Source organism: Sminthopsis crassicaudata, chromosome 3 (assembly GCF_048593235.1).
Source record: "Sminthopsis crassicaudata isolate SCR6 chromosome 3, ASM4859323v1, whole genome shotgun sequence".
In the NCBI taxonomy this organism is placed as follows: domain Eukaryota; kingdom Metazoa; phylum Chordata; class Mammalia; order Dasyuromorphia; family Dasyuridae; genus Sminthopsis; species Sminthopsis crassicaudata.
Genome location: NC_133619.1, coordinates 294,080,442 through 294,108,157, shown reverse-complemented (window position 1 = coordinate 294,108,157; position 27,716 = coordinate 294,080,442). Strand labels below are relative to the sequence as shown.

At 35.2% G+C, this 27,716-nt stretch overlaps 2 long non-coding RNA genes across 3 annotated transcripts in view; one reads left to right on the top strand and one right to left on the bottom strand.

Annotated features, from left to right (window-relative positions):
- Positions 1-19,523, bottom strand: part of LOC141559510 (uncharacterized) — a 46,078-nt gene extending 26,555 nt beyond the window's left edge. The window contains exons 1-2 of the long non-coding RNA XR_012487453.1: positions 19,345-19,523; positions 6,853-6,927 (exon numbers count right to left, since the gene is read on the bottom strand). This is a non-coding gene — a long non-coding RNA (uncharacterized LOC141559510). The remainder of the gene's footprint in view (positions 1-6,852; positions 6,928-19,344) is intronic.
- Positions 16,142-27,716, top strand: part of LOC141559509 (uncharacterized) — a 39,677-nt gene continuing 28,102 nt past the window's right edge. Inside the window, exons 1-2 of one of the 2 annotated variants that reach the window (XR_012487451.1) lie at positions 16,142-16,372; positions 18,085-18,180. This is a non-coding gene — a long non-coding RNA (uncharacterized LOC141559509). Of the gene's footprint in view, positions 16,373-18,084; positions 18,186-27,716 lie in introns of both variants that reach the window. The other variant, XR_012487452.1, reaches the window with a different exon arrangement.

Sequence of the window (27,716 nt, the reverse complement as noted above, 5' to 3'; positions counted from 1 at the left end):
TGTTTTGTTTTTACCTCTTCTGAAGCATAATAAAGTCTGCTCCAACTCTTTGTTTTAACTCTGAATATTTTTCTATTTCAAGTGAATGCCTCATAAATAATATATTATTGGATTGTGTTTCTAATCTATTTAGCCATTGTCTTCCATTTTCAGTGGTGAATTTATCCTATTCACCTTCAGAGTTATGATTGCTAATTGTATATTTCCTCCATCATATCCTCTTGCAGTTATTCTTCTTTTTACCCTGTCCCCTACCCTTGTTAACCCCACCCCTTCTTTTAGCCTCTTTCCTCTCTTACTTTCTTATAGAGTAGGAAGAGTTTCTGAACCCAACTTCTATATGTATATTCTTCACTCCTTGAACCAGTTCACATGAGAGTCAGATTCAAACACTGTCCGTTTATCCCTTTCAAACTCGTCCTTGAATGCCTCATTTATGTGAGAAAACTCTAACCATTTTCCTTTTCTTTCCCCCTTTTCCCGGTATCTTTCTCTGTCTCTCTGTCTCTTTTAAACCATTCAATTTCTTTTGAGATCATTTCAACTTAGTCATAGTCATGCTTCTTTCCTGAGTTCCTCTAACCTGTTCTAGTGAGGATAAACTTCTTAGGGTTATATTTATTATCTTTCCATATAGGACTATCAAGAAATCAATCTTATTAGGTCCCTTAATATTTCTTTTGTTCTTCTCTGGAATCTTGTGTTTGAATGTCAGATTCCCTATTTAGCATTGGTCCTTTCATCAAGAATACTTAAAAGTCCTCTATCTTATTAAATACCTATTTTCTTCTCTATAAAATTATACTTAGTTTTTCTGAGTAGATTACTTTTGATTATAATACTAGTTTTTCTGTTTCCACAATATCAGATTCAAGCCCTTTAACTCCTTTAAAGTGGTAATTGTTAAATCTTGCTTGATCTTGCCTGTGGTTCCATGGTATTTTATTTCTTTCTGACTACATGCAGTATTTTCTCCTCAATTTGATAAATCTGAATTTTGGCTACATTATTATTGGGAATTTTCTTTTGAGGATTTTGTTCAGGAGTTGAACAGTAGAATTTTTTAAGTTCTACTTTGTCCTCTGGTTCTAAAATATGTAGACAAATTTCCTTTATATTTCTTTAAACTATTAACTCTATGCTCTTTTTTTCTTTTTTTTTTAAATATTATTTTATTTTATTATTTAAAAAAAAGTAAAAATGCTGTGTTGTGAATCATATTCAGTCCCTACAGTTCTCTCTCTGGGTCTAGATGGCTTTCTTCATCCCAAGATCATTGGAACTGGTCTGAATTATCTCATTGTTGAAAATGGCCACGCCCATCAGAATTGATCATCATATAATATTGTTGTTGCCATGTATAGTGATCTTTGATCCTGCTCATTTCCCTTAGCATCAGTTCATGTAAGTATCTCCAGGCCTCTCTTAAGTCATCCTGCTGATTGTTTCTTATAGAACCATAGTATTCTATAACATTCATATACCATAACTTAGTCAGCCATTCTCCAACTGATGGGCATCCACTCAGTTTCCAGTTTCTTGCCATTATAAAAGGACTGCCACAGACATTTTTGGAAGATGTAGGTCCCTTTCCCTCCTTTAGCATCTCTTTGGGATATAATCCCAGTAGAAATACTGCTGGGTTAAAGGGTATGCACAGTTTTATAACTCTTTGGGCATAGTTTCAAATTGCTCTCCAGAATGGCTGGATCCATTTACAATTCTACCAACAATGTATCAGTGTCCCAGTTTTCCCACATCCTCTCCAACATTCATCATTATCTTTTCCTATAATCCTAGCTAATCTGAGGGATGTATTGTGGTACCTCAAAGTTATTTTAATTTGTATTTCTCTGATCAATAATGATTTAGAACACCTTTTCATATGACTATAAATGGCTTCAATTTCTTCATCTGAAAATTGTTCATATCCTTTGACTATTTATTAATTGGAGAATGGCTTGAATTCTTATAAATTTGAGTCAATTTTCTATATATTTTAGAAATGAGGCTTTTATCAGAACCCTTGAATGTAAAAATGCTTTCCCAATTTATTGCTTCCCTTCTAATCTCATCTGCATTAGTTTTGTTTGTACAAAAACTTTTAAACTCATTATATATTTAACTTAATTAACTTAATAGATATTATTTAACTTAATATATTTGACTTTATCTTGGTATAAAGTGTTAGGTATGGGTCAATGCCTAGTTTCTGCCATAGTTTTTAATTTTCCCAGTAATTTTTGTTAAATAGTGAGTTCTTATCCCAAAAGCTGGCGTCTTTGGGTTTGTCAAACACTAGATTGCTATAGTTATTGACTATTTTGTCCTGTGAGCCTAATCTCTTTCACTGATTGACTACTTCTTAGCCAATACCAAATGGTTTTGATGACAGCAGCTTTATAATATAATTTTAGATCCGGTACAGCTAGGCCACCTTCATTTGCATTTTTTTCATTAATTCCCTTGAAATTCTTGACCTTTTGTTCTTCCAGATGAATTTTGTTATTATTTTTCCTAGATCTGTAAAATAATTTCTTGGGAGTTCGATTGGTGTAGCACTAAATAAGTAGATTAATTCAGGTAGTATTATTATTTTTATTATATCATCTTGGCCTATCTAAGAGCTCTTGATATTTTCCCAGTCATTTAGATCTGACTTTATTTGTGTGGAAAGTGTTTTGTAGTTGTATTCACATAGTTTCTAACTTTTCATTGGCAGATTGATTCCCAAATATTTTATACTATTGACAGTTATTTTAAATAGAATTTCTCTTTGTATCTCTTGCTACTGGACTTTTTGGTTTTATATAAAAATGCTGATGATTTATGTGGATTTATTATGTATACAGTAACTTTTAAGGTCTTTTTTTCTATCATGATTATTAACTGAATGTTATATGCATTGCCATTCACTGTATTTTAAGGACAATTAGTTATACCAATTCAATAAGTATTAATTAAGCACCTACTAGATACATATACATATATATGTATATAAGATACATATCAGGGCAATGCGAATAAAAAATAAAAGTGAAATTGTCTCTGCCCTCAAGAAATTCATTTCTTATCAGTCTAATATTTCACACTATTCTTCCCCATGTACTTCATGCTTCAGCCAAATTGGATTATTTACTATTTCCTTAAAATGTCATTTAATACATCATTTATTAAGCATTTATTAATAGAAGGAATCAGAAAGAGACAAAAACAAAGTAGTAACTCCCTCTAAAGATATTAAATTTTAGTGAGGTAAGATGGGAGATATTTGGGATCTAATAGAAACACAGTAAAATGCATGCAACGTAGAGAAATGAAGGAAAAGTTCAGACTGTTTTAGCAGAAGGGAAACACTTTTAGCAGGATTGGGAAAAAGAAGCAGTATGCTGTTAATGGAAGTCAGTGCATGGAAGATAATCCCTGACCTGACCTTGAAGGAAGATTAGAATTACTAAAGGTTGATGGCATATTTTGTTCAGGGAATGGTTAGTAGTAGGCCTTTAGAGTATGAAAAGGAAGGACATAAAAGAAGACTGAAAAGAAAGATTGGCATTGGTAAATAGAAAAGAGCCTTGAATGCAAGGTCTAGGAATAGACATTATAAGAGGGAGAGTCTAAAGATTTTTTTTTTTTTTAAGCATTGGGGAGAAATAGTTGGGCTTGCATATTAGAAAGCTACAAAGAAGGATGGATTGGAGTATGCAACAATTGAAAACAGTGAGATCCATTGGGAGGCACTAATAATGGGTAGAAATGCTAATAGTATTTCAGACTGCTAATACATTTTATTTTTGGTACTGAGTTCTTTATGTGAAATACATGATTTGATGGAACATTTTGATGAAATGTTTTCATTTTTGTCAGACTGATACAGATCCCAAGCAAAATACAAAGAAAAATGTTTTGTTGCATTTCTTTCCCACCTTTTGTTATTGTACAGAAAGCTATCTTTAATATTCACAAAGATATCTTGCCCATGTAAGAGATACAAGGGGTTCTGAAGTTGCTCATGGCATTTGATGTACTTGGTGTACATGCTCACTTCCCTCCTTGATGGGGTTGTGTGTGTGTGTGTGTGTGTGTGTGTGTGTGTGTGTGTGTATTGTAAATCTTATTGTACTATCCCAGTAAATGCCTTTACTTCGGTCTAATTTTGCCTCTGCCTATCTATTAAGAAATAAACAGATGAGTTGAAGTTTCCGAAGTATAATTTTAGAGTACTTTGAACCTAGAATAGCCATACCTGGAAGACTTAGGCCATAAAGAGTTGGGGGAAGGAGATCCTCCCAATGAGTTCCTTGACTGTGTTAGGCTAGTGTGGTTAACAGGTTCATAAAATTAGTTTTAGAGCAGAGAAAGACTTTAGAGGTCATTTAAACTGACCTTTGTTATTTTATTGATGGAGAAATGGTTCTAGTTTAAGGTAGTTTAAGGTCACACCATATAGTAAATGGCAGAGCCTGGATTTGAATGTAGTTTTTTGGTCCAAATCCAGGCTGTCACCTACTACATGTATGACCTTAAATTTCCTTCCCTCTCTGGGGTTATTTTTTCATCAATAAAATGACAGGAGTAACTTTATTCAAAATCAGAATTCTTTTCACAGGGTAACTGTCTTCTTTGGGGTGACCTTTGTAGTAAGTCTTATTAAATTGGATTTGAGGAACAGGAACAATTTGGCTTCTTTGAAACAAAAGATAAAAAAAGTCATAAATGGCTTTTTTATGAAATCATAAATAAATGAGCACCTATACAGATGAACTTGAAAGTACAAACTACATAAATACATCCTCTCTTCAGTGAGTTGTAGACAACATAGTATCTGTATAAGAATCAATACAATAAACTGTTCCTAGTAGATGTTAATTAATGCAAAGCTAAAATGGCCTTGGGAGTTACAAGAGAATTTCACTTTACCTCTATTGCGGTGCCAGATGAGTTTCTCACAGCCTAATGTTATTACCATGCATATCAAAAGAATTAATGATTCATCACTTAGTTTCTTTCCTCCCTTCCCCCAACACCTTTTCTTTCCCTTTAACAAACTGGTCTGAAGCCAACTGCGACATCAGTTTAGTAATGACTTTAAGCACCATTTACCGCTATCATTGCCATTTAAATTGTCACTTTCTATTAAAAGGTCGAACTCAGAATGGGTTTAAGTGAAAGCGTTCTACACTGACAGTGCAATTAAACAAAAAAAAAAAAATTCCCCCTTTTCTTGGGATGTCAGTGCAAACACAAAATTTTAAATAGTGGTTCAGCAGTGCCTTGCTAATTTAAACTATAGTATTGCTTTCTATTAAAGAAAGGAACTTGATTGGTATTTTTTTCATACTGTGTGACAGTTTGAATTGCTGCTACAGTAGAGTTAGAGCATTGGATATACTGCTGGGAACCTTATAAAGCAGGATATCCCCCAGCCCCCCAAACACAGTGACACCTTCTCCTAACTGCCAACCTTACCTTGACTGCTAGCTAGGCAGCAATCCCTATTTCTAAACATTATCTTCTAAAATCCATACTTTGGAAGAAGCCCTCTTCCTGAGTCCCTGGGGCTTTCACACATGTGGTCTCTGTTTTTTGTTGGCAGGGTTTTGTATTGCTTAGGGAAACTTTGTTATTGAGATTTTAAAATTGGTTTTTATGAAAATTTATTTTGTTTCTAGAATTTAACAACTTCACCATTCCCTTTCATTATTAAGAATTTAAATATTTATTTTTATAACTGAGTTTGTTTTAGAATTCCAGTAAATGGAAACTAATAACATCTAACTTACATTGAAATAGGACATGAAATGGAATGGATAAGGAGGACAGTGTTGAAATTCTGATTTTTCCTTGACAAAGTTCAGTGAACTGTGTCACTTGTGAGTGTTCAACAACTCAGACATCTGTGGGATAAGGATAGTTGGGTTAGGGAAGGAGTGGAATCTCAGATTGCCCAATTCTGATGGACAGTACCTACAGGATTAACAATTTATTTTCTGCATTTATCAATTGAACAATGGCAAGTGTGACTTTACTGAAATCTGAAAGGTTACGAATGACTCATTGGTTATATTTTAAGATTATATCAAACAATCACCAAGCATTTTATTAATGCAAATGCTAGAAAGTGAAGATACCAAGACCACCTTTGCCCTTGTGGACCTTATATTTTATTAGAGGAAACAACATGTATACTTATAAGTGGATTCAAGATATATAGAAAACAAAAATAACATAAAGGACTAGCAATTGAGAGGATAAGAAGAGGCCTTATGTAGGAAGTGTCTTCTTAGCTGAACTTTGAAAGGAAATTAAAAATTCTAAGATGCTAAAGTGAGGAGGGAGTGTTCTCAAAGTTTGGGGGACAGCCAGTAAAAAGGCCCAGAGACAACAGATAATATTTCATGTGGGAGAGCAGAAGATCAGTGTGGTTAGACTGTACAATGTGTGAACCCCTGCAGATAAGGGAAAAAAAACAAACCAAACCTAACTATTTTAGCTGATTTCAGGGAAATTTTTCCTGCCTTAGCAGAATACTTGCAAGCTGAAACCACCAACTGTTTGGTATTTTCCCTCTCATTAAGGGCTTGACCTATTTTTAAAAATTTTATTATTATTATTATTTATTAATCAGTGGCTCTGAAATTTAACTATGAATTGTTTAGAACTTGAACAGTTTAAAGAGGGGTTTCTTCAGGTCTGTAGTTTGAGTAAATTACACATTCTGCAGTCCGAACATGGTAAAAAGGATTTTCCCTTCTTAAGAGTTTTTATAAGAATCTAAGTCTAGGATGGGTGCCCTGTGTGTCTTCATAGCTCTCTGATTTAGTACATGGGATTTAGAGTCCAAAGACTTACCTCTTATTTGTAATCTTCTGACCTGGGTTTTGTGACAATGGGCAAGTTACTTTCTCCAAGTCTCTGCTTACTCATCTATGAAATGAGAGAATTGGACTCAGTGACTGAAAAACTTGCTCTAAAGCTATTATCATTGCCTAATTTTAAAAAGAAATTAAATGACCACTTTGATATAATATTTAAGATGAAAAACAATTCTAGGGGGAATAGATATAATGATTTTCCTCTCTATCTCTAATTTCTAAATTCAGATCAGGTTTATGCTTTTCCCTAACCTCTTGTTCAATCCATCTCAGGGAAGATATTTCAGTTGCTTTAGTCTTTGGATAAATTTTAACATCTTAAGCGTTAGATGGAGTGCAAATATTGAACGTGCCAGTAAAAAAAATGACATGTTTTATGTGGCTCATTTATCTTCCGGCCTCCCTTAGCTCAAATGGTCCATAATACCTAGGCATTTTGCTTAGATAGACTAGCTATCAGAGAGAATAACACAATTACAATCTTAGATGTTTGTGCTTGAAATTAGAAGTAGGAGAATATTTGAGCAGTAGCAATAGTTGGCATTTTATTTTAATGGTCTTGAACCTTTTTCCAGCTTCTCTGAGTGTATGTTATGTCACGAGCAATAGACTTTCACTGAAGTGTATTAGACTGACTAGGAGTAAATGAGTCAAGACATTGATGCTGCTTCTGATCTATTCGCAATTGTTATAGTTATTGCTCTGAAGGACCTGAGATGGGTATCTTGAGATAAGTGTCTATATGATGGCTATAGATATAACTTTTTTATGCCTACACAATTACAATTCTAACTTTAAAGCACTCCACATCTTACAGCTTTGGAGAAGGAAGATCGATTCATAACCAGCATTTAGAAGAATAATACGCTAGCGTCTGGGATCGAAATTCATTTTCCTCACAGATTTAAGCAAACTTTCTTTCAGTCCCATTCTCTCTACTAATATAACAGATACTTGTATTTATCTGAGGATAGTTAAGAGCAGAATGGAGGTCCTATTGGTTTTGGAGGGGAATGTAGAGGGGAAAGTCACCTTTAAACTTGCTGTGACAATGATGTTGAGAGTTTCTACAGAATACTCGGTAAAGTAAATAGCAATAATGTAAATAGTTATAATACACATGTACATAGATAGTATTTTAAGATTTAGGAAGCACTTGCACACATTATCTCATTTGATCTTGACAGCAATCCTATAAAGTAAATAAAATTATTCCAATTTCAAAAATGAGGAAACTAAAAGAGGATAAATGAGAATGGCTAAGCAAAACTCAACTTAAAGCAGTAAAGAGATTTGTTGTGTCTTCCTGGAGCATGTATCCGACACAACAAAACATTGGAAGACTTAATAAAACAAATGACTATTACCCATACTAGCAATGGGTGGCAAGAGGGGAAGAGTAAAACAGGCAGGAGGGAAGTGGGGTGGTGTAGAGCATAAATGATACTGCCAGAAGGAACCTAGAAAGTATTGCTAAAGATTACAAAGTCTTAGGCAAAAAATTAAAAACAATAGGAAGGTCAAGGAGTTTTTTCCTCACTACTATCCATTTAGGGAAAGAGATGTGGAAGAGAAATTTTATATGGGAAGTAAACAATTGACTAAGAAGATGGAGCCTGCGAAGGGGAATTATTTTTCTCTGCTGCAATTTAGAATGCCACAGGGACGACTGATACCTGGTCAGGGATTTTGCTGTCGTTGCTGCTATTCAGTTATTTGGTTGGGTCCAACTCTTTTGGACCATGGCACACCAAACCTATCTATCCTCCACTGTCACTCAAAGGCCATCAAAGTTCATGTTCATTATTTCCATGATATAGCATCTATCCATCTCATCTTTTGCCATCTACCTTTCTTTTCGCCTTCAATCTTTCCCAATACCATGGGTATCTAATTAGAACTGGAAAGACTGTATTTTCCCAAAATCTTGCAAATTTAATCAAAAAGGACAGGGCTGAGGGGAAAAAACTGCTTACACTTCTATCAAATCAGATACTATAGTGAAGAAAGAACATATCCAACATAAGAGACCAATAATAAAATCCAGACCACAAATGCTCCAAGTGAAGACAAGTCCAAACTAGAGGTTCTAACACAAGGATCCAATTTGGTGTCATAAGTGTCACTGAAATTTGGTAGGATAAAATTCATGACTAAAATATAGCTCTGGGTAGTTATATCTTATTTTTCAATAACAGGATAAAAAGAAAAGGGCTAGGGAAAGATAACTTTCCATATTAAAAAGATAGACTTGTGTGAAGAAATCTAGGAATCAGGAGGAAATATGGTGGATAACATTAAGGTAAAGACCAGTGATGGGAGGAACAGAAGTGATTTGTCACAACATACTACTGACATAAAGAGGAAATAGATGAAAAATCTGGGAAACATCACAAGCCTGGCACAGATATAATAGATAGAGGAGACTTCAATAATTCATAGATCTCTTGGTGTACTTTTCCTGCACAAATCCTATCATTAGATTTATTTTGATGATAATTCAATCCTCCAAAAGGTATAAGAATCAACAAGGAGAAATTCTATTCTGGCTTTGATTTTCCACTAATAGGGAAGAACTTGTGGCTGGGGTGGAAATAATAGGAAGCTGGCCTAGAGGAAGTCACCATCCATTCTAGGATTTGTCTCAGAAGAGATAAAAATTAAGTATGTTTGATATGCACCCTAGATTTTAGGGAAAAGGATTCAAATCTTTCAGAGGAAAGATAGAAAGTTAATCTCATAGGGATGGAAACTTGAAAGAATGAATTTCAGATGACACTAAGGGAAACAATCCAAATAAATAATTTAAAACAATAGGAGTTACTCAAAGAAATTGATGTTGATGCACAGGGAACTTATCAGCCAGTTAAATATATTTACAGAAGATGAAAACAAGACCAGGCAACAGAGGATAATATAAAAGTATAGTGTCTATAAAAATGTCATCAGGAATACAAAAGGTCAAAATGAATTGAAGTTAAGTGAAGTTAAGAGAAAAGTAAAAGGATTTTTTTTTTTGGGCAAAGAAAAAACTCAAAGGAGAGACAGGACTACTGCCTGAATGGAATATTGATTACTGACAAAGAGAAAAAAGATTTGCTCATTTTCATTTTGCTTCTGTTTTCTCCAGCAAGGAGAATGATCTTAGTAATGGAAATAAAGGAGATGTAAGGTTGCAGTGGGTAGAATTTTAGGCCTGGAGTGAAGAAAGCTCATCTTCCTGACACTAGTTGTGTGACCCTGAGCAAGTGACTTAACCCTGTTTGCCTCAGTTTCCTCAACTATAAAATGGACTGAGGAAGGAAATTGCAAAACCACTTCTGCGTATCTGCAAAGAAAATCCAAAATGGGGTCATGAAGAAACGACTGAAAATGACTGAACACCACCACTGGAAATAATGGAACAAAAATGAATAACAGGATGTTTATATGCAGGATAAGGAAACATATACCTAGGTTCTAAAAGAATTGATAGATACGATTGATAATATTTAAAATATTATGGAAGAAGAAATAGTTATCAAAGAACTGTAGAAGGGCAAATATTGTTACAGTTTTCAAGAAAGAGAAGTGAACAGAATAAGCAAATTATAGGTCAGTGAATTTGATTTCAATTTTTGGGAAAATTCTAAAGCAGGTTATAAAAGACATGGTTAATGAGCATCTAGAAAAGAAAGCAAATAATAATAGTTAACACTTGTATAACACTAATATTTGAAGAATGCTGCATTTATTTCTTATAATGCTTACAACAACACTGTTAGTTATGTGCACAATTAAGAAGATTCAAACTGAGAATGGCTAAGTAACTGATATGGGATTCAAATGCAGGCTTTCCTAAATTCACATTCAGCACTGTCCACTATTCCAAGAGCCAGTGTGATATCACTGAGAAGTCATTCCAGAGTGATTTTTTTTCTTTAACAATTAGTAGACTTAAGGGAACACTATAAATATATTTAGACTTTAGCAAAGCATTTAACAAAGTATCACATACTATTGCTTACACAAGAAGAGGAAATGTGAACTAAATGATAATGCGAATAAATGAATTCAGAACTGATTGAATAGACAGACCCAAAGAGTAGTCATTAATAACTTGATATCAACATGGCAGAATATTTCCCATGAATCCAAAGATTTATACAGGCCCTCTGTTATATAATATTTTATCAGTGACTTAGATAAAGGTAAAGATGGTCTACTCATTCAATATATGGATGACAACAGGTAGGAATAACTAACATACTAGGTGACATTGCCAAAGATCTTGACAAATGCGTTCAAGTTGAATCTAATAAGATGAAATTCACAGGGATGAATATAAAATTATACACATGGGAGCAAAACTCAACTTGATGAGTATAAGATGAGAAAAGCATGAAAAGGCAAAAGTTCTGACAAAGAGTTGAGGATTTTTGAGAATCATAAATTCAACATGAGTGAGAAGAGTGATTTGGCAGACGATGAAGAGAATGCAATCTTGTATTTCATTACTTCCAGAAATAATAGTCCTTGTATATTTTCCTTTGATCATAACAGACATGGAGAGCATTTTGAGTGGGTGTTTATAGGAGGGCATTGATAAGTTAGAAAGAGTTTAGAGTTGGGAAATAAAGATAGTGAGAGGCCACAAGTTAATAATATATGAAAAAATTTGAAAAAACAGGAGATGTTAAACCTAGAGGAGAAAACACTTAGAAGGAACTGTCTTCTAGTATTTGAAGGATTATTAAATGGAAAAGGCATCGAACCAGTGGTATGCTGGTAAATGTTAAACTAATGGTTCTCAAAAACAAACAAAAAAACAGACCAACCAACCCCCCCCCAAAAAAAAAACCCCTCAACCCCACTTAAGTTCATATAATTAATATTTTCTCCATAATTTTTAAGTATAAATAATCAACAAAACAATAAATCAAGCCCTGATCTGTAGCATTTACAGAATTCCGAGGTATAAATGTCTACATTAAGAATTTAACAATTGGCTAAGAAGTTAGTTGGAACAAACTGTTATTTATCTAAACTAAGTTATTTATCCATTCTCTTCATCTCTACCAGCAGGACAACCAAAGAAGAAAAAAGCATCATCACATAACTAAAATGAAACCATATCAAATTTGGGGTGAGATATAAAGAAGAGCTTGTAGGAAACATTAGAGTAGAGTGTCAAATACAGCCCATAACAATCCTGAGTGCCTCAGGAAGCAGAATAAAAGGTATTTGGGAAATATTCAACAAAAATAAAAATAAAATAAAACATAGATGATGGTAATACGTGCTTTTCTAAGTCAATCTATATCCACTAAGATCCTTGTGTATAGTTTCATGGTCCCCATTTCTATTTGAGTTTGACACCACTGTATTAGAGGAATTGAAGGAAACCCTTTGTGGGATTAATAATTTGAATTTACTTAAAGTAATTTCTTGAACTAGATTGTAACAATAACTGGCATTTATATAGCCTTTTCTAGTTTGTAAAATATTTTATACCCCAGCTTCTTAAACTGTGATTTGTGACCCCTATATGATATATAACAACGTGGGGATCATGAAATTATGATTTACTATCAGTAAATATTTAATTTGTATATCTATTTTATGTACCCAGGATCATGCAAAAAATTTCTCTGGTGAAAAGGGGTTGCAAGCAGAAAAAGTTTATGAAGCTCTGTTTTTTTTATGATCCCATTTTATCCTACAACAAAACTGAGAGTTAAATTCTATAGTTTTTATTATCCCGTTTTTGCATAGAAAAGAGATTGTGACTTTCCCAGGACACAGAAAATACGTTTCTGAGCAAGTATTTGAACTCGGGTCTTCTTACAAGTTCAGTTCTCTACCCACTCAAGAAAACTACTGCTGGTTCCCAAAGGGCAGAGGTCATGTATTCTTTCTTTATACATCAACAGGGGACAAAGTAAAGTGTCCTCACACACTCACAGTGGTATATTCTTTAAGTAGTTATTAAATGAATTGGTGTCAGTGACCATTCTCTCCTTTTGCACAGTGAACCAATTTCTTCTGATAATAGTAAAGAGGCAAAAACTGAATTGAGAATAGGATTGAAGAAATACAACTCTAAGAGTTCTTATCCTCATGCAGGTTACAGTGTGATGCAGGGAATAAGGTAAACACACATATATTTGTAGTGGTATATATATGTATATATATATATATATGTATATATATAAACTTTTAGTAGGGGTGAATCTCAGTTTTGGCAATTACAGCTATATAACCATGAGCAAATCAATCTTGATCTCCTTGCTAAGTCTCGTTTTTTTCCTCTGGAAAGTGGGCTAATAACACGCCTTCTATTGGTCTCAAAGAGTTAAAGTAAGCAAAATATTTTGTTAACCTGAAAATGGTACATAAACATGAGTTATAGCACAATATAATGTGAGTTTAAGTGACAATGAATTTCTTTAAATGAGAATTTTTGAGGAATGTCACAATTTTTATCACCGACTTTACAAATTGGAGACTGCTAGGTCTATATTCCAAAGAGATCATTAAAAAAAAGAAAAGATCCACATGTGCAAAAATCTTTGTAGCATCCCTTTTTGTAGTGGCAAGTACCTGGAAATTGAGTGGATACCCATTAGTTGGGGAATGACTGAATAAGACATGGTGTATGAATGTAATGGGATATTATTGTTCTATATTTCAGGCTGATTTCAGAAAAGTATGCAAGGATCTACATGGACTAATGCTGCGTGAAGTGAGCAGTACCAGGAGAACATCGTACATAGTAACAGGAAGATCATGTGATGATCAACTGTGATGGATGTGACTCTTCTCATCAATGAGAAGATTCAAGCTAATTTCAATAGACTTAGATAAAAAGTGCCATCTGCATCCAGAAAGAACTATGGAGACTGAATGTCTCCTTGTTGTTGTTTTTTTGTATGCTTCCTCTCCCCCCCTTTTCTTTTTTTTTTTTTTTATGCTGGGGTTAAGTGACTTGCCCAGGGCCACACAGCTAGGAGCTTTTAAGTGTCTGAGATCAAATTTGAACTCTGGTCCTCCTGACTTCAAGGCTGCTGCTCTATCCACTGTGCCACCTAGCTGCCCCTTCCCCCCTTTTCTTGTTGTTTTTTTCTTTTGATCTGATTTTCTTGTGCAGCAGATGAATATGGAAATATGTTTAGAAAAATTATTCTTGTTTAATCTATCAGATTGCATGCTGCCTTAGAAAGGGGAGAAAAAAGGAGAGAGAAAAATTTGGAGCACAAAGGTTTTTTAAAAGGTAGATGTTGAAACATCTTTATATGCATTTGGAAAAATAAAATACAATTGGGGAAAAAAACCCCACCAAATTGGAGACACAGTTTCAAAGAAGTAATATTACTTATGTCAGTTGAATGACTTGTGAAAGTGAGATGAATATGCTCAGATTCAGAGTCAAGCTTTTCTTTTCTTTAAACATTTGGAGAAAAAATAGGAAAAGGCAGCAGGATGCTGTGGTCTGTGATGATAGAAAATAACCCTGTGATAAGAATGAACTCAAGATATAGGGAAAGATATTCAGCTTCTTCTGTTATGGGTCAAAACACTCTTCCATTCCTATAGAGGAGGCTTCCCAGGGTGATTGAACCCAAATTTCAAATAACGAGAGGCGAAGGAGTTGAATAACTTCAATAATGATTTTAACCCATGAGATGGAAATAAGTTTTGAGTGGTCCATGAGCCTGCTTCAGCTATCAAACAGTGATGCTTCTCTGAGATGAGACTCCATCACAATTTGTAGATTGCATCGAAGAAGAACAAGAGAGGTTTCTTAGCACTAGGAAGTGGGTAGTTTGTACAACTCAGCATAGTGAAAAGTCAATGGTTCTGGGATCAGAGGAAGTGGGTTCCTACTTGTGTCAACCTGAACAAGTCACTTAACTAGACTGGTTTCCTCATTGGAGTAGGGAGCCTCTCCCATTTTTTCTAGCTCTAGGCTCTATGAATCCTATGATTCAAAAACACATGCATATTTTCTTACACATAATTCTTTGGTAGGATCAGGTAATTTGGCAACTCCTTGGATGCCAATGTCTCCTAGAGGCACATGGTCAGTTGGCAGATAGGTATTGCAGTGGACAGAGTGTTAGCCCAGGAGGAGGACCCTCAGACACTCACCAGCTGTGTGATCCTGGACAAATCTCTTACTCTGTCTCAGTTTCCTTGACTGTAAAATAGAGATAATAATATCACTTTCCTCCCAGTATTGCTGTGAGAATCAAATGAGATCATATTTATAAAACACTTAGTTCAATGTCTGGCACATTTGTTAAGTCATTTTTCAGTCATGTCTGGCTTTTTGTGAGCCCATTTGGGGTTTTCTTGGCAAAGATAGTTTTCCATATCCTTCTCCAGCACATTTTTACAGAAGCAGAAACTAAGGCAAACAGTATTAAGCAAATTGTTCAGGATTACACAGCTTGTAAGTGTCTGAGACTAGATTTGAATTGAGGAAAGCGCGTCTTCCTAATTCCCAGCCTGGCACTTGACCTATTGCACCACCTCGCTGGCACATAGTAGGCATTAGATAAATACTCCTTTTTTTAATATTAATTTTTTTTTCTGAGGCTGGGGTTAAGTGACTTGCCCAGGGTCACACAGCTAGGAAGTGTTAAGTGTCTGAGACCAGATTTGAACTCAGGTCCAACTGAATTCACTGTGCCACCTAGCTGCCCCCAATACTCTTATTTTTACTATTAGTTTATCAAGACTGGGCCTACTCTCTGAGTTCTTCTGACCTTACTGCTGTAGTACTGCAAGAGACAGCTAGAAAGCATAATAGATAAAATCAGATTGAGCCAAGAGTATTACTGACTCTGGTTCAAATATGGCCTTAGACACTTAGTAGCTGTGTAGTGTTTAGCAAGTCACTTAATCTCTGTTGCCTCAGTTTTCTCAATTTAAAATTTGGTTGTGAGGATCACTTAGCACAGTTCCTGGCACATAGTAGGCTCTTAAAAAGGATATTTTTTCTTAAGAGTGCTTTATGGTCAGAGTGGAGAATCCAATAGAACATGATGGGAGCAAACTTTTTAAAAAGCAAGTATTTGGGGGCAGCTAGGTAGTGCAGTGGATAGAGCTCCAGCCTAAAAGTTCTCAGGAGGACCTGAGTTCAAATCTTCTCTGAGACACTTAATACTTCTCAGCTGTGTGACCTTGGGCAAGTCACTTAACCTCAATTGCCTCAGGGGGAAAAAAAGTATTTAATACCCCATCTTCCCTGTAGTATTTCCTCTCTAAGCCCAAATGCTGGTGACAATTCCCTCTTTCTAGCCACAGCTGAGTCTGGGAATGACCAGATTTGGAAAAAGAAACTGCCTTCCAAGAAGTATTGCTATCCAAGACCACACACCCTTGACCATTACACACAAACTCTGAAGATAATAGAGCCTGAAAGAAAGTGGGCAGGCCTGGAGAGAAACAGCTGTGATTCATAATTTCCTTTGGCCAAGGAGAACAGATCTTGATCTTTGGAATGGGAAAGGGTAAATTCTTTTGCTAGTTTTGTGAGAACGGGGCACTAGGAGAAATAATGAACCTTAACAGGGGCTTCTAGAGCATTGTGGGAGGGTGGAGAACTCCTTACCCTTGTCATCAGTGCTAAGTACCACCCAGGTGGGTCCTTATCAGAACAAAATAGAGCAACCCTTGTCCATTTTTCTATAAGAGGAGCCACAAGCAATGACGAGTGATTTCTACATTGCTGTTTATCGGTCTAAGGATTTGGTTATTTAGATTTCTGGTGTCACTCCGGGCTATTCATGCTGAGAGGATGCTTGAAATTACCCAAAGGATTGGGACAAGAAGAGAACTGAGTCAGAGAAAGCTGCTGAAATAGTTCGGGTACTGAGTGGTGAGACTGTAAACCAAGGTGGTGGCTCTGAGCGTGGAGAGAGAAGGACTGAGACGTTGTGGAGGCAGAAATGACCCGATGTGGCAACAGACTGGATGTATGCCATGAGTGAGAACAAAGGACTGGGGGCGATTGTTGTGAACCTGGGTGACTAGGAGGTGGAGCCTTCCACAATTATAGGGACGTCGAAGGGTAGGAATAATAAGGATAATGAGTTCTGTTTGGGGCATATAGAGTTTGAGATGGCTATACAACTTCTAATTTAAGATATCCAAAGGCAATTTGATAATATGTGACTGCAGCTGGGGAGAGATCAATGCATCCATATATAGATAGATATATGCATATATATATATATGTACACACATACATACACATATAAATACATACGTATGTGCACATATATACATGTATAAATACACACATATATAAACACACATACACTATATATATATATATATGTATATATGGTGTGTATGTGTATACCTAAATCATCTGCATAAAGATAATTGATCTGAGGAGATCAAGCAGAATAGTATAGAGTTGAAAGAGGGCCCAAGACAGGGAGAATCCACATTTAATGCTTGTGACCTAGATAAAGTACAAGAAAAGCAGACTGGGAAGGAGCAGTCAGAGATAGGAGGAGAGCTGAGGAGACAGTATCCAAGAGAAAATATGTCTTCAGAGAAGTCTAGAAGAAAGAGCTCCGAGAAAATACTGTTAAGTTTGGCCATTAAAATCAGTGGTAAAGGGCAGTTTCAGTTGAATGATGATGTCAGAAGTCAGGAACAAAATTGGGAACCAGACATTTGTTTCAGGAACAGGGTCAGAGAATGTAGAGTTGGAAGAAAGTTCAGTGCAGTCGGAATCTCAAGGGACCAGATTAACCATTCTAGCCCTTGCCTAGCCGCTTATGTAACCACCAGGTGTCACTCTCCAGCAAGTTTTGGAAGAACAGATGGCAAGTTCCTCCCTCCCGCTATTGCAATTTTAACCAATCCTTTCCTCCTCGTTTCTCAGATCACACCTTTCTCCTCCATAACCTTGGGTCCATTTCTTTGCCATTCACTTGGGAGACCAGAGTTTCTTTCAGCCCAAAGCTACATGAATCAAACACCAATGACTCCATCGGCTTAAGGATGCATAATTATAAATTGTACAGTCTTTCCCCTCTGGTGTTTAAAAGTGATTCGTAAAAGCAAGGCAATAAGATTCTTATCCCAATTAACTCATCCACAATGAAGGAGAGAGGTTTAGCCAGCCCCTTCATGACTTATTTAATTCTGCAGACAATCTAATAAACTAGACACTGGTCTCCTCCACTTCCTTCACCTTTGCATGCAGATCATTCATTACTACTCATAGTTTAAAAGAGACAAAATTCAAGAAAGAAAAATAATGAAAACCATGTGGAAAGTTTCTGCAAATAACAGGCACAAGGTAAGGTAAGTAAATTTTTATTGTCTTTTTGTAGATTTTAAGGAATAGCCCCTGCCAACCTCAGTCCACTTTAGCCACAATCTGCTTTTCAGGGGCTCAAGAGGCAAAAAAGCAGGAGAAAGCCTAGTTATATCCACACTCACATTGCTAGTCTCCATTCATAACACCTGTTGGAATGTCTCTGTCTCTCCAGCCATCATATTTATCACCACTGGAAGTCACACTTCCTTGCACTTAAAATCTAAACTCCAACTGAATTTCATGAAGAGGTCATTTCAAAAAACTCCTGGCCATTGGACAGCACTCTAATCATCTCAACTAATGAACTCCCTAGTTTATTATTATCTGATTTCCAACCCCTCCCTTTGAACTTCTGGAATCAAGACTGTAGTCGTAATCCAAGAAAGGAGCTGGTTTCTGATCTGTGGAATTTCAACTCATGTTATGTAGGTATTTCATGCTATACCTGAGGCACTAGATTTATACATGAATACTGGTTATAAAAATCCGAATAAATGGTCTATCAATCTTTGCTTGAAGAGGGAAGGGAACCACTCATCCCCAGAAGCAATTCATTACACTTTGGACAGTTTTATTTATTTGTCCTTATACAGATGTTGCAGCTGAGAAGGAAACAAATAAGCCAATATATATTTTTTTCAAGTATGCTTTTCTCCATTCAATAAACTTTATATGTACCTTCCATGCCCTCCTCTCCTACCTGGCACTCCCTCCCCTCTGAACTGCTCCTTTGCTGGAATTCCTCATTATCTGGATCTTGTATGCTTAGAAACTTCTCATTTCCTAGATGATTTGTATTTCCCTGGTTTTTCCCGTGAGGTAGTAAGCCAACCGGATTTATCTGAGTAGGACTGTATCACCCCTTATAAAATATTCAGTCTGTCCCGATTTAAATTTATCTGAGTTACCTGAAAGCATAGATTAAAGTAGACTGAGGTGTCCCAGCAAGAGCTTGATGTCATGATTCCTGTCCTAAACCTTCATCATACATTCCTTCCTCCTTGTTTTGCAATGGCCTGAAGACCAGAAGCTCTCTCTGTGGCCACATTTCAGGTCAGGTCATATCCATTCCCTATTCTTTGCAGTCCAGATTTGGAGATGTCTCTCTTGCACTTAGAATAGAGAATCAGGAGGTTGTCCTACCTTGGCAGTACCAGCTGATGTTCCAGTTTGGAGATTAGATTCCGACTGCTATTTGGGTTGTTACTCTTCATCTGGTACAATGGATCATTCAGATCCTGAGCATTTAAATAAACAATCCACTTAATAAAAATATATTCACATACTTCCCAGGAAAAAGCAATTCAGGAAAATAAATGAAGCTTCACTTGGGTCTCAGGAACTTTCTGGTAACCTCCTAAAAATTGATTTTGTTTTTTTTCATTTGTCCAAAGGGCTCACAGCTGGGTCCTAAATCAATCCACCTGAGGCAAACTTGACTCTATTTGTCCTGCACCAAAACTTTTCTCACAAAGGTTCCCACTAATGTTTTTTTTTTTGGGGGGGTGGAGGTTAACTCATACCTCCCCTAATCTAATTGTATCTTAGCCCATAATATGCTACCTTTGACTCCTGTTATCAATACTACAGGTAGCATAAAATGACCTCAGAGTACAACAGCCCCTCTTTTTGCAGCAAAGCTGGAAGAGTCCTAACAAAATAGTAGAATTTTTACCCAATAGGCCTTGTTACTAGCTTGTCCACCTTGCTGGAGCTGCTTCTGCCGGCTTGCTAGAGTCTGTCTATAGCTGCCCGAGACCCACCTAACGCCCATTCAGGCCACATATCTGAGCTAGTTTGGTGTTAAGTAAAATCATTCCATCACCTATTTGCAGGCATTATACAAGCACATTTCTCTACCTTATTCACAAAGATATTAAAATTATGTGAAATAACTTGCTAAAATGAAGATACATTCTATTTATGACACTTTCCTATTCTAACAGGCTAAGAACCTACCAAAAATGGAAATTGGTTTAATCTAGAATCATTTTCTTAGTGAGCCAATGCTTGTTCTTATTGATAGAAACTAATTTCAGATTCACTGGTCTGTAGTTTCCAGAACAACTTTTTATCCTTTTTCAAAGAACAAATAAATAGATGTTTATTAAATGAATTTAGTAATAGAACATCTTGTTAGGTGATAAGGAAGATCCAATTACAATGAATATCTATCTTCATGAAACTTATAGTCTATAAAGGATCAAAATGATATTGGTTATCTGGCTTTTGGTGTCTCAGGAAAATTCTACCTTCTGCAAGAAGCCTTTCCTAACTCCCCTCAATTCCTGAGGAATTATCTCTGATTTAGAGTATGCACACACACATACATTTATATACACATACGTGTGTGTATGTGTGTAATTGGTATATGACTGCATATTCATCAGGACTCTTTGAGAACAGGGACCATTTTTGCCTTTCTTTGTATCCCCAAAGCTTAATACAATGCCTGGCATGTAGTCAGAGCTTAATAAGTGCTTGTTGACTTGACTTTACTTTCCATTGTAATGATAAAGTAAAATTGAATATGTTAACAAAAGAGTTACTTTTCAGATCACTTGGTGACTAAGTCATCCTTTAGAAAAATGGTTTTAAGGTAACTAACCCTGAAAGTGATCTTTCAACCTTTGAAATCTAATATATACTTATTCTCTCCTTAATCAAAACCTCCCTTTTTGTATCATAAAACTATTCCTCTGCCTCCTTTTTTTCTCCCAGTCAGTAGCAATTGAACACCTAGCAACCACCAGCAATTGCAGAATTAATATTAATACTGGCATGCTCCTAGAGATTAAACATAGCTGCAAGTGAAAAGCCAGGGAAAGACATCAAAGAAGATTTGAGGTGGAATGTATTCCCTGGGAGTAATGTACATTCCCAGAAAGATCAAGATAATTGACATACTCCCACTAGCTGACAAACACATATAAAAAGCCAGTAATCCTTTGGCAATTTGGCAACATGGCATAGATCACTGGGCTTGGAATTAGGAGCCTACAGTTGTTAAGTTCCAGTTTTGATACTTTAGCTGAGTGACAATGGGCAAACCATTTAAACTTTCCAAACCTCAGAATACTCACCTGTAAAATGGGGCTATCACTATCTACCTTACAGGGCTGTTATAAGGCTGTAGGAACCTTAAAGCACTGTGTAAATGTCAACAGTTTTAATTTAAAGACTGACTCTCTGGTTGTGGACCAACCAGGTTCATGGCTTCTGATCCTCTTTCCTCCCATTGCCAGTCCATTGGATCCTTTCATGGATGGGAAGAGAAATGAAGAAGTAAAATTCAATCAATTAAAAGGGAATGTACTAGTAATTCTTTTTTTTTTTTTTAATATTTTTTAAAATTCATTTTTCCAAATTATCTCCTCCCTCCCTCCACTCCCTCCCCCCGATGACAGGTAATCCCATACATTTTACATGTAATGTACTAGTAATTCTAAGAAGAGATTTGGATTTGGAAGGAAATAAAAAATAATAGCAATGTAATGGGCTGACCAGAAAGCCCCTGGACTCAGAAACCACCGCCCACCAGTCCAAATGAACCAGAAGGTTTATTTAAGTTGCAGGAAAAAAAGAATTAATCAATTAATATTGTGGAAGAACTTGGAAAAGAGGATAGAGAAATGAGGCAGGAGGAATAGGAAAGGGGGGATGGAAATAAAGGAGGGAAAGGGGTTAAAAAAGAAAGTAATGGCTAGAAAGTGTTTCTGTTATCCATAATATCTCTGTCCTTTCCTGCCATAGGTAGTGAAGGATTTTCAGCTTTTGAGTGAAGTGAGCAGAATAAAGAAAAAGCAACATTGTGTGAGGATCACAAATGATAGACTTAGCTCTTATCAGCAATACAACAATCCAAGACAATTCAAAGAGACTTATGGTACAAAATGCTATCCACATCCAGAGAAAGAAGTGTGGAATCTGAATGTAGACCGAAGCAAACTATTTTCAGTTTTGGGGGGTTTTGTGGCTTTTCTCTTTTGTTCTGTTTCTTCTTTCACAACATAACTAATGTGGAAATACATTTTATGATTGCACATGTATAACCTATATCACATTTCTTGCCATCTTGGGAAGAGGGAAGAAAGGAAGGTAGAAAAATTTAGAACTCAAAATCTTATAAAAATGAATGTTGAAAACTAGCTTGACATGTAATTGGAAAAAAATCAAATATAATTTACCAAAAGAAGGAATTTTCAGCTTTCCCAGCATTTAAAACTGGAAAGGACTTAGAGTTCATTTTGTCAAAGCATATTTTATAGAAGAGGACATTGAAATCCAGCAAAGAAAAATGATTTGCCTAAGGTCACATAGGTAAGAGAAATGTAAAACTACCCTATCTGACACCTCTATACCATATCCTGTACACAAGAACTCTATTAGCCAGTGCTACAGATAAATAAAAAATACAGATTTTTGATCATTGACAGATTAAGCAGATTTAACAATAATAGCCCATTTACCTAACATAAAAACTAATAAGAGTCTTCACCATTGATCACCTTTCTGGGATTACTTTCATGTGGAAAGGAAGACAAATTATACTTAGAAAGCAAACAATAATGGAGTAAATAGAGCTATATGACACGAGGGGAGAAAATCTGTTTTCCGAGTAGTTGAAAGTAATAATGAAGGTTACAGATATTTTAAAGGGTTATTCTACAGTGAGGCCCCAAGAGTTTAAGATCATACAAGAAGCAAATAGGGAGAGATACTTGAACAAAAAAAAAAATCTTCTGATTTCAAAATCAGTACTCTTCCCCCCTACTCATTTTATAATAGCTTTTTATTTTCAAAATATACACAAAAATAATTTTCAACATTTACCCTTGCAAAACCTTGTATTCCAAATTTTTCTCCCTCTGTCTCCCCACTCTGTCCCCTAGATAGCAAGTAATCCAATATATGTTAAACATGTGCAGTTTTCTATACATATTTACACATTTATCATTACACAAGAAAAATCAAATCCAAAAAGGAAAAAAAAAAGATGAAAAATAAAAATAAAAAGCAAGCAAACAACAACCAAAAAGGTGAAAATATTATGTTGTAATCCACATTCATTCTCCACAGTTCTCTTTCTCTGGATGCAGATGGCTCTCTCCATCACAAACCTATTGGAATTGTCTTGAATCATCTCATTGTTGAAAAGAGCCACGTCCTTCAGAATTGATCATCACATAATCCTGTTGTTGCTGTGTACAATGATCTGTTGGTTCTTCTCACTTCACTCAGCATCAGTTCATGTAAGTCTCTCCAGGCCTCTTTAAAATTATCTTGCTGATTGTTTCTTACAGAACAATAATATTCCATAACATTCATATACCATAACTTATTCAGTCATTCTCCAACTGATGGACATGTACTCAGTTTTCATTTTCTTGCTAACAAGTTGTCTTTTTCCCCCTAAACGATGGATAGTGACCCAGTAGAGAGAACTCTGGGTCTGGAGCAAGAAAGATTTGAATTCAAATCTGGTATAAGAGACCCGTTAACTGTGTAATTTTAGGCAAGTCACTTTATCCCTGTTTACCTCATTTATAAAATGGGAATAAGAATAATTCCTAAGTCCCAGAGTTGTTGTGAGGAACAAATGAGATAATAATTGTAAAGCACTTAGCATAGTGCCTGGTTATATGATAAGCACTACATAAATGTTAGCTGTTATTATTAATAAATTCTGCAACAAGAAAAAAGTACTTAACTCTGAAATGTTTCTTATTATCCTCAAACACAAGCTAAAAAAACAAAATCTGAGTTTAAATCTGGCCTCAGAAACTTAATATCTATATGATACCAGGCAAGATATTTAATTCCTGTTTGCCTCTGTTTCCCTACCTGTATTACGGGCATAATAATAGCTCCTGTTGTGAGGATAAACATGAGATAATTTTTGTAAAGCACTCTGAAAAACTTAAAGCACTATACAAATATTGCATATAAGGCTTAGCCACCCATAACAATTTGATGAGATGATCCCTTCTACAGATAGGGAAATTTTTAACCCTTAGCATTTTTACAAACCTTTTCTGGGGACATCAAGGTGATGAACATTCTATGCTCAATTTAGAGAAAGAAAAACTAAGCAGAGTGAAACTATTTAGCTAATTCATTGAAACAGATGGAAAATGTAATCATTTCTGTGGGAGAAAAGATCAGTCAAACTGCTTGATTGGTGCCAAAGCAGCCAGTTGATTGACTAAGTTAATCACTCCTCAAATGTTTGCTTTTTTGGAAACACATCCCAAAGAGTGAGCAGGTCTACTATCTTTCTTCTTCACTGTACCCCTGGTCTAGCTCAGGTCTTAATAACAAAAGCAAAGCAGATCATTTTTATAGCTTGTTTTCTGATAATATAATTTAGGTTAAAAAATGTTAATGGAAAACCTGCTGCTTTTGAGCTATGAAATTTCCTGATTGAGGAAATAAGTTATTAAATAGCAGAGCAACGTATAAGCTTCCTTTTAAAAAAATTCCTTCAGCAAAATTAAAAGCAGAAGGTGCTGCTGCCATCATTCCCCAAAATAAGAGGATGAAACCAAGGAAGAGTAATCACCAGCTGTTTGGGAGCTGATTCAGAAGACAAATAAAAAAGCAGCCTTCATTTCTTAACAGCTTTTTTTTTTTTAAAAAAAGCACACTAATTCTTTGTGCTTTGAATGAAATCCATAGCTTGAGCACAGAGCCAAATGAAAGATGCCAAGAAAAGAAAAGAAAATTACAAAAGAGAGGGTTAATCAGCTGGATATTTCCAGTTACAATGAAATTTAATTTTAAAAAGAGAATAGCTTCATCACAGCGAGAAAGTTCCAAGGTTCATGCTTGTCCCAAGTTTTTGAAAAGTCTTCAGAAAGTTGGCCAAGCACTGCACAAATTTCCTGTTATTCAAATATCTTGATCCCAGACTGGGAGGAAATATTCCTGATAAATTATGTGATTAAATACCAGTGGAAAGAACTTATACTCTGCATTTATATCCCACTACTCATATGGATTAACTGTGTGATTTTGATTTAGACCTCAGGTTCTTCATCTGCAAAATGAGAAGAGGGCTTGGGTGGATTTTGAGACCCTCTTTTCTTTCTTTCTTTCTTTCTTTTTTTTTTTTACATGATACAAATGATAAATTGATCTTTTCTCTTTCTAAGCTTATGATCATACTTATTTTAAGCAAATATTAAAATGTAAAATAGGAGTATACCTGACATCTTAAATACTAATTTCTGGCACTTATTGCCATATATATGAATTTAATAGTACTATCCCATGAAACTCTCTACCTTAATCCTTTTTCTTATCCAATTGATACAAAGAAAATGTAATTCTTTCTGGGCATTTAAAAACTTACAGGGTCTATATACTTTGGCTTTTTTGTCATTTGTTTATTTTTGTTTTTATTTTTAGAGGAGATACTGTAAGGTGAGGAGAAATGATATGGGGAGAGGATTTGAGTTCTCAGAAAACACTCCTACTACAGTAAAAAAAAAAAAAAAGGCCACCTCCTCAAAAAAATACCAACCTAATATTAGAGGATGCAGTTGATTCCAGTAAGAACAATTGTCTAACCAGCAGATACTGTTTTAAATTCATAAATTATGTAGAATTTAGAGCCAAGCTGTCTATTTACTTTCCCACTTCAAAGTTAGGAAAATATTACCTGCTTTAGCTCTCTTCTAGTAACTGTTGAGTGGGTTTCTTTGACTTTGGATATTCCCCATAACCCATAAATAATTCCTTTTTATTAAACCATTCCTCAAAGCTAGAGAGGAAGGTGCAATGTTGATCATGGCAGAGGAGAAGTGACTCAAGAGAATCTCCTGGCTTCTTCAATGTTATATCACATTGAAATTCTCTGTTCATGAAAAAGTCAAATAAACTGACTTTGATGTTACCTTTTTTGGTGGTCCTTTGCTTATACTGTACCAAAGAGAGCAGATAGATTTTAACTGGTACAATTTCATTGGATTTTGGGATCCAGGGTCCTTTCTTTTTCTGATGATCATTGAGAAAGTTGAGAAAGACATTGTGGATTTAATTTTTATAATATACACATACCATTGAGCTCCTTATTTCATAATTATAATCTATAATCTATCTTTTCCTAAAATGATTTTTGCTTTTCTTAGATAAACAGAAATTGTTTTTCTTTTTTAGACTTTAAAAAAAATTGAATTTAAACATTAAAATATAATAGTTCTAGACACACAGCAGAACTCAAAAAAAGAGCATTCTATGTGAAACAGTGAAGCAAGATAGAAATCAGAAGCATGCTGAAGAGACAGCCTTTTACTATATGTCAGCCTTCCTAAGTCCATGGGTCTTGCCTTGAAGAGAATCTAGAACTATGTACATCCTATCTCCAGACAAGAATGAAGAATGTCTTTCCTTTCCAAAGCTCTTATGCTAAATTCCACTTCTTATACAGGCACACAATATTGAGTCGTCATTCTTTCCATTAATAAGGAAATACAAATGGTTCAGGCTTGAAGCCTAAGTTATATATACACAATATATTCAATTTAATGTTTTCAGTGCTATTGCACTTATCTGTGTTTTCTATTGGACTTTATGGGGTAGTTTTCTAAAAATCTCAGACTCTTTTAAAAACACTTAAACATTTTTTGGGTAATCATATCTTTAGCACAATCTTATTCTTTCCAACTTCCCCCTCACTTCCAGTGGCAAAAAAGAAAAATAAAACCTTGGTAGTAAATAAACATAGTCAAGCCCACATTGACTATGTCCAGTGCTGAATAGCATATTTCATGATGGGTTCTATGAAATCTTAGTTGATCCTTATGTTTTTCAAAGTTTTTAAGTTCTTCAAAGTTGTTTTTCTTAATAAAGAGATTATTATATAAATTATTCTCCTTCTTATACTTATTCCACTCTGCAACATTTCATTCAAGTCTTTCAATATTTTTCTGTAAAAGCTTCCTTATTACTTTTTATAACAAAATAGTATTCCATTAGACATATATGCAATAATATTTTTTGGCCATTAATTGATGGATATCCCCTCAGCTTCCAATTCTTTACCATCATAAAGAAAGCTGTTACAAATATTGTTGGCATATGAGTCCCTTTCCTTTTTTTCTTTGATCTCTTTAAAGCATCAATTTCAAATTGTTATCATTGGATTTCAATAAGTACATATAGTTTGGTAACTTTTGAAGCATAATTACAAAATTGCTTTCCACAATAGCCCATAAGTTTCTCCAAAATTGTCATTTTCCTCTTTTGGCATCTTATGTCAGAGAAGGGAAGAGAGGAGAAGGAATAAGTGTTTCTATAGTACTTGCATCCTCCATGTGCCAGGCACTCGTAACTATTTCCAAATGTTATTTCCTTTGATTTCAAATGAGATGTAGATGCTATTAATATCCACATTTTAGAGTTAAGGAAATTGAAGTAAACAAATGTTAAATAACTTTATCATTATCAAATGTTAAATGACTTTTCATACTGCTTCTAAGTGTCTGAGGCTGAATTTGAATTCAAGTGTTTGG